Source organism: Oncorhynchus nerka, linkage group LG19, assembly GCF_034236695.1.
Source record: "Oncorhynchus nerka isolate Pitt River linkage group LG19, Oner_Uvic_2.0, whole genome shotgun sequence".
Taxonomy (NCBI): domain Eukaryota; kingdom Metazoa; phylum Chordata; class Actinopteri; order Salmoniformes; family Salmonidae; genus Oncorhynchus; species Oncorhynchus nerka.
The window spans coordinates 26,018,202-26,026,732 of record NC_088414.1 but is presented as its reverse complement, the minus strand read 5'-3'; the positions used below and the strand labels follow the sequence as shown (position 1 = coordinate 26,026,732).

The window sequence follows — 8,531 nt, the reverse complement described above, 5'->3', positions numbered from 1 at the left end:
GAAATGGCAAGGTATCCTCCAGACATTTATGAAATACCAAAATGGAAAAGGATATTTGTGAACATCGAACATTCTTTAGTTTTATGCAATGGTTTGTATTTTACCTCTTACAAATAACATAGCTGCAATATGAAATAATGTTGATTATCAAACAAAATATTACTAGCAAAAAAACAGCAGGAAAAAAACACGTCATGTAAAAATTTATGAAATAACTATCACATCTGGAGATGAGAATCATGTTTTTTGTAAAGGAAAACACACAAAATTTGTCAGACACATCAACAGATATTTCTTAAATACTTTATACAAAATTCATAAATTGGAATGTACACATTGTAAATGATCAATACCAAATGTTATCCAGTAGCAATAATACAAATAAAACTTCACAATAGTACTTTGACTTATATACTATACGTGCTAACTATTGTAGTGATTTAATAGTAGTGCAAAAGTTCACAAGTTTAAAAAAACTATGTATTAAAAACAGAATGAAATGATAAAAAGTGAACACTTGGGGACAGCTTGGCACAAGGAACATGTCATGTTAAGAGTGGCAGTGCCCTCCTTAAAGGTAGACATTTTTCCCTAAAATCAACAGCCCAAAAGATGTAGGACTTCACGTTGGTACAGTAGATACTGTATATAAAGCCCAGATATAACTTCTGCAGTGTGTGATTTTGCAGTGGTTTCCTATTCAACAAACAGACTATAATTGTATGGACAATGGCAGTGTTACTTGACAAATACAAAAATATTTTCAGTAGGAGTGTGATTTTTTTTCTCCCCTCATTTCTATGAGGAAGTTGACTGGCATGCATCACACCTTAAGCGAATTGATACAGTACTGAACAGCTCCACCATCATTCCATGTTTCCAAAAAAAGGTTTACACACATTTTCAATGTCAACTTTAAAAAAGACTAAGAGAATAACTACAACTCAACAAATATTAAACAAATATAAATCCTTCAAAATGATTAAATACAGTTGATTTCAGGCAAATTGACCAATCCTCTATTGTTGTTCAACAAAAGAAATACACAGAAAATAAGGGGTAAAACAGGTATTAAATAGACAGCTTCTATTATCATCACAGTAGCAAGGCCACTCAGAGATACAAGGAAACATAGCTGGAAAATAATTGTTTTTCTTCAACGGAGACAAAAACTGTTTAAACTGTTTAAACTCCTCTGGTCCCAAAATATCCTCTAGGTCCAGTTAGTATCTGTAGGGTACTGCAGCACAAAGCCATTCAAAACAACCACTGCAAACCATACTCAAATGCTATCTAGTAGCCCTCTTTGTTTGCAATAGTAGACCCCATTCGTCATCTGGAATAAATACATTTAAAAAAACGATAAATAAAATGGCTGTGTCATAGAGGGTTGGCAAGATTAGCCAAATGTTTGTAAAGCATGTTTTAAAATGTCTTCGCCAGGGTTATTTCCTAGTGAATACAAAGTTTAAGACACGGCCCTCCATACACCACTGCACTTTGATGTACTGTAATAAGCGATTAAACATGCTCACATCTCCATCTATCCTTAATGGAAGTTTCTCTCTCTATTGAAGGCAGCCCTTGGGTTGACGATGTTGATGTCAATTTATCTCCACCCAGCACAGCCAGAAGAGGACTGGCCACCCCTCATAGCCTGGTTCCTCTCTAGGTTTCTTCCTAGGTTCTGGCCTTTCTAGGGAGTTTTTCCAAGCCACCGTGCTCCTACACCTGCATTGCTTGCTGTTTTAGGCCGGGTTTCTGTACAGCACTTTGTGACATCAGCTGATGTAAGAAGGGCTTTATAAATCAATTTGGTTGAATTTAGACTCAAAAGCATTATAGAAAATACTAATTCAAAGTGCATTGTCAACACTGTACACTTATGGGATTAATGGGTCAGGAATGAGAGCCCAATTCCTGGCAGGGCACACACAACCCCTTTACATTGAGTGCTGTTGGCATTACAGTACCTCAAGTCAGAAAATAGGTGGATGACTCAAATGTAAAATCACTTCAGAAACACCACAAGGCACCACTTTCAATACAAAAAAAACCAACACTTTCCTTTTCTACAGCAGAAACCAATGTATTTGTACACTATATTTAGGAGCAGGGTACTTGACATGTGGTAGAAGTCAAAAGGATAGAAACCAGGTGAATCTACCTTGACCGATGCACCAACATTAACAAGGCATCCCGTGCTTGGACCCTTAAAGTAGCATCAATGAGACTTTAACACGGATCCTGAAGAACACTAAAGTGAGATTGAGGAAGATAAATAAACAATTTTGTACTACAGGTTATAGTCTAAACTTCACACATTCACAGCTTCCAAAGTGTAAGGCATCAAACGTACGGCCACAGTTGGGGGGGTATTGCACATGACAAACATTTGTGGGATGAGGGGGAGACCCTATACTGAAGTACATACAGGCTGGCAGGGAGGTGACTGGCACATAATGCCCATGGCATGTCCATAGTGCAAAACTGGCAGACCCACAGGAAGTACAGTATCGTGTGAGTGTGTGTAATAACCACTTAGTGAAAGAGAAACTATGTGTGTGAATGATATAGTGAGTGAGAGATTCATAAGGTGAGTGTGATAAATAGTGACCGTATGTTGGTGAACCAACCAACAGCCAGTAGCAGCCAGGAAACATTGTTAGTCCAAAGTCGAGCGGCTTTCCTTCTGTGACAAAGATTCTCCCATCCCTCTCCACTTGTCTTTACTAGAGGCCCTTCACACTCCTCCCCTCCTTTAGGGAGACCTCATCTGCCCTCCTCCGCAGAACGTATCTCAGACTTGAGTTTGACGAACTCCTTGGCCACCTCGTCGTTTGAACGCTGGGAGAGGATGCGCATGGCGGTGAGGCCTGTCTCATCCATGGTGACACTCTGGCCCAGAGGGCACCAGCACGCCACGCTGCCTTTCTCTGCCACGTCCCTCAGCTGCATCACAGCCATGCCCACCACCCGGTCAGCACGACCAAAGCAGTAGTCCTTCACACACATCTGAAGTTCGTAGCACTCAAAGCCATCCTCGTTGCCCAGGACACTGAGGAGACATTGAGGGGAGGGAGAGTTTTATTTTTTACGATGAGCATTGGCTATTTCAAGGGGCTACTATTGGTTATTGTAGGTAACAGGCTACTGTACTATTGCTTGGCTCTGCACTCACAAGTGGAAGGTCTCGTTGAACTTGGGCGCCCAGCTGTTGTTCTTGGACTTGGTTTGGAACTTGCGCTTCTTGTCACTGAGGTTGGGTCCGATCATGGTGATCTCCACGAAGGGCCGGAACATCCCAGACGTCTGCCACTTCAGATCATTGGCTCCCACCACTGATACACAATGAGGAAGGAGATTGTTAGTTTGTTGGGACAGGGAGAGACAGAGATAATGGTTCATTATAGTCATGTTCCCTTAAACCTTTAGAAATCCCTGTAAGAACCTTTGACAGTGACTTTGTGCTCCCCAGTCCCAGGATGGGTGAATAGGTCAATCTGTATGGATATCTCTCCAACTGGCTTGTCCACTCCTGAGCCTAGCATACACACAGATAGAAACACAAGACATGATCTTCCAGTGGTGGTCAGTGGTTATAGATACCAGGAGTAGTATCCGTTAGGGAGGAGGAGGACGAGAGGCCATGGGTAGTGTCATACAACCAGGAGGAGGAGCAGTCAGGGTTGATGTTTAGGGCAAACTCACCCACAGGGGCAGGGGCAGATGGGAAGGGGTTTATGTACAGTCACAGAGTAAAGGAGGGAGGGGTTGTTGGCACATGCTATCCATTGTTGGCACAACCTACCCCTGGAGGGTTGTATTTTTTCATTGGGAGTTAACCTAATACCCTTCCCATTGTGCACTGGTGAGGAGGCAGCAGAGGAGATAACAAGAGAGAAGAAAAACAGCAAAAAAAACACGTCAAATGGCAGCAGAGTCATGTTAGACTTCAACTCACAGAACAGTCACACAGCCAGATAAAGTTAGTTAATAGGTAAGTAATAGAGACACACAATATTTAGCTGATAGATCAACTTCAAGCCCTTTACTGGAATATAACAGTACTCAAGACCCCTGGTGACCCCTGGTGGCAAGGCAGGGGAGAAACAAAAGTTATTTTAGGACTGTTTTGTGTACAGTATTTATTTAGAAGCAATGGAACACAGACTGATTCAATTGTGTGTGTGCGCGCGCCTTACCTTGTGCGTGTTGTGTTGTGACGAAGGTCTTGATGAGTGTGTCTGTGGTCTGTGTGTAGAGGGACAGAGCGTGGCGTAGTGAGGTCAACTCAGAACTCTTCTCCAGGAAAGCATTCTTCAGACCGTTTCCTCCAGCATGGAAGTATTGCTGCAGAAGAAAGGGAAAAGATGGGAAAAGAGAGGGAGACGGTAGGATTGTTTTCCTCCTACGCAATGAATGAGGACAGTAATTAAATGCTCAGCAACCAAGTCATCTTCAGCAACTACTGTAAGTAGTAACTTTATCACAGGTGTCACTATGAACTTAAACATAACACAAACCTTGATCGTGTCCAGTGCTATATCGATGACAGCACACTGTTTAGGTGTCAGGCTTTTGGCCTCTCCTGCCATGTGATCCTTGAGCTTGGAGAGATGTCCCAGTTCCTTGGCTGCAGACAAGATCTGAGCCCCCTGACCCACACAAAAAAATAGATATCTTTATGTATTTGTAAAAATGTTCTTTTAGGATACATGGGAAATAGGTAGAAAAGGCCAAATAAAAAAATAGAATAATAATAATAATAATAAATAATAATAATAAATATATATATTTAATGCAATTGAAATGCATTCCAACATATATCAAGGAATGTATTTCAAATGTCTATCACAATGAGTGCAGAAAACATTATAAACAACTGCTCTTTCCATGACAGACTGACCAGGTGAACCCAGGTGAAGAAACACTTAAAATAAGAGATGTGTTTCATGTAGGCTTACCCTGGTGTGACGCTTTGATAACCATGTAAATCTCTAGGACAGTGGTTCCCAAACTTTTTATATTCCCGTACCCCTTCAAATAAAGTGGTGATCCTAACTGACCTAAGACAGGGAATTTTTACTATGATTAAATGTCAGGAATTGTGAAAACTGAGTTTAAATGTATTTGGCTAAGGTGTATGTAAACTTCCGACTTCAACTGTAACTCTGCCATCTTGGGTTGTATTGGAGTGAGTCTCAGTCTTAAATTATTTTCCACACACTTTGTCATACTAGTGAGTGCTGAGAATCAACTCTCACATAGGTACGTGGTTGCAAAGGGCATCAGGGTCTTAAAAGTTAGATTTGCCAAAGGCTGAGAGCAGCCAATCCAGAAATCTGGCAGGGGCTTCTGATTTAAATTCAATTTTAACAGAAGTGCTTTAAACTCAGCCCCTACTGAAGTTACAGTGGGATGTTGGTTATGTTGCACTTCCTAAGGCTTCCACTAGATTTCAACCATCTTTAGAAACTTGTTTGATGCTTCTACTGTGAAGGGGGGCTGAATGAGAGGGGAATGAGTCAGAGGTCTGCCAGCAGTCACGAGCTCAGTCACGCACATTCACGAGAGGTAGCTCTCGTTCCATTGCTTTTCTACAGACAATGGAATTCTCTGGGATTTTGGCTGGGTTTTTCTGTGACTTGGTGATGACCTAACATAATCGTCTGTGGAGCTTTCGCTGTTAAGCATTTTAAAAATCAGACACTGTGGCTGGATTAATGAGAATTGTATCTTTAAAATGGTGCCTAATACTTGTATGTTTGAGATTTGATTTATGAGATTTCTAGCGGAACCCCGTTCCCAGACAGGTTAATTGACCCCCCATAAACATAACAGACATTTACCAGGAGCTGTGCCAGGCCCGCCACGTCTGTTGACTCATCCAGCTGTAACACACATAATTCACTGGCTTGTACGTGAAGCAGTAATTGTTTCAAAACATCTTCTGCCATGTCACTGATGCGTTGTGAAACAGTGTTGTTTGATGAAGGCATTGTCTGTAGTTATTTTGGCCTTTTCCTCCAGCATTGTCCCAGCCATATCCACGGCAGCAGGAACAATTAAGTCCTCCACAATAGTATGGGGCTTGCCTGTCCTAGCCACCCGGTAGCTCACCATATTCTAGACCCTTCTTATTAGACCCCCCTTCTTCACTTATAGACCCTTCTTATTAATGGTATCCGTTGCTTTTATACATGTCTTACTACTTGAAAGTTGTCTTAATTCTCGCTCAAAAAACTACCCTGGCTTCTTTTTCAAAATGCCCACTGGCTCCAGGTCATCTACAAGTCCATGCTAGGTAAAGCTCCGCCTTATCTCAGTTCACTGGTCACGATGGCAACACCCACCCGTAGCACGCGCTCCAGCAGGTGTATCTCACTGATCATCCCCTAAAGCCAACACGTCATTTGGCCGCCTTTCATTCCAGTTCTCTGCTGCCTGTGACTGGAACGAATTGCAAAAATCGCTGATCTCATCCTCATACTGTTTATATTTATTTACTTTTCTGCTCTTTTGCACACCAATATCTCTACCTGTACATGACCATCTGATCATTTATCACTCCAGTGTTAATCTGCAAAATTGTAATTATTCGCCTACCTCCTCATGCCTTTTGCACACAATGTATATATATAGACTCGTTTTTTTCTACTGTGTTATTGACTTGTTAATTGTTTACTCCATGTGTAACTCTGTGTTGTTGTCCGTTCACACTGCTTTGCTTTATCTTGGCCAGGTCGCAGTTGTAAATGAGAACTTGTTGTCGACTAGCCTACCTGGTTAAATAATATTTTTTTTTAAATGGCATGTTTTGTTTCTAAATGTCTCCACAGAAGTGAAGGTTTAATTGAGTTGTAGTTTTGCACATATAACACACTTGTTGAGGAAAGGCACTACTCCCAATACAAGTGAACCCCAACTCAATGCAGTTCTCATCATATTTGCACTTCTTTGGTGGTCCAACGTCCCGGTCTGTTGTTCGGTGCTTTCCCGGGTAAGGGGGCAGTAGCTCTTCGGCTGCATCAGATTCACAACTGTCAGTGTCCATGCTAGCTGGGCTAGCAACACATGTAGAATTACTGATGCTAGCATTGGATGTGCTCGTGGAAGCAGAACAACTTGTGTTGTCAACAGAATTTATCCATTATCGAGCAAACGGCATGAGCAGCAGCTACGTTTGGCTACACAAGGACTGTTAGTGGAATTCCCGCAACAAAGTAACGGTTAATGTGATTGGATGTTAATTATTTGACTAGGCTACCTGTATTTGACATTGTGTTGTTTTTTCGCTGAACACTAGATGGTTTAATTTTATTTTTGGCAGTGAAACGAAGCTACTCAGGCGAGAAAAAAACCTCACCCAAATGTATAGCCCAGTTGGAAAATAGAAATGGACTATTTATACATGTGAAGAACCCCAGTTCGGGAATATCTGCTCTAGGACAAGGTAACTTTTATCAACATATTCGCCTGTATTTAGCCCCCCAAAAATGAAATGCTAATGAGCTGCTAACGTGGCTATCATAAATAACTACAAATGCCATGATGATCTGGACGAGACTGACAAATTGAGGCAAAGGTAAGAATCTCTGGATTAATTATCTAATGTTAGCTAAATGTAGTAATTCTGTGAACTTTCTGGTGCAAGTTTAAAATGGACAATACCTTTTAGCAAAGGTGTCAGCTAGAGATGACATGTAGAAGTTTGCAGGGATTTGTAGTTTTGCATGATGTCTACTTTGATGCTAATTAAATCAAATCAAAGTTTATTTGTCACGTGCGCCAAATACCTTAGTGAAATGCTTACTTACAGGCTCTAACCAACAGTGCAATAAAATAAAAAAAAGTATTAGGTGAACAATAGGTAAGTAAAGAAATAAAATCAACAGTAAAAAGACAGTGAAAAAAATAACAGTAGCGAGGCAATATACAGTAGCGAGGCTATAAAAGTAGCAAGGCTATATACAGGCACCAGTTAGTCAGGCTGATTGAGGTAGTATGTACATGTCGATATGGTTAAAGTGACTATGCATATACGATTAACAGAGAGTTGCAGTAGCGTAAAAGTGGGGTTGGCGGGTGGTGGGACACAAGACAGATAGCCTGGTTAGCCAATGTGCGGGGGCACTGGTTGGTCGGGTTCATTGAGGTAGTATGTACATGAATGTATAGGTAAAGTGACTATGCATATATGATAAACAGAGTAGCAGCAGCGTAAAAGAGGGGTGGGGGGGTACACAATGCAAATAGTCCGGGTAGCCATTTGATTACATGTTCAGGAGTCTTATGGCTTGGGGGTATAAATGAATTAAGAATTTTCGAATCTGAGAGTGAATAGAGACGAATATATTGATAAAGGTCACCTTGTCCGAAAGAGACTTACATGGTTTTCAAAATTGTCATGCCAAGGTAAGTCTACTTGAAACACAGCCCTTACTTTAAGTGTTTCATCAATACCAATGGGAAAAACTAACAGTGGAAAAACAATTGGAACCAAAACATTGTAGAATATAATGCCTCTC

At 41.1% G+C, this 8,531-nt stretch overlaps 1 pseudogene; it reads right to left on the bottom strand.

Moving 5' to 3' along the window:
- Window positions 1–287: 287 nt before the first annotated feature.
- The window catches only part of LOC115101239 (protein unc-13 homolog B-like), a 112,113-nt pseudogene continuing 103,869 nt past the window's right edge, over window positions 288–8,531 (bottom strand).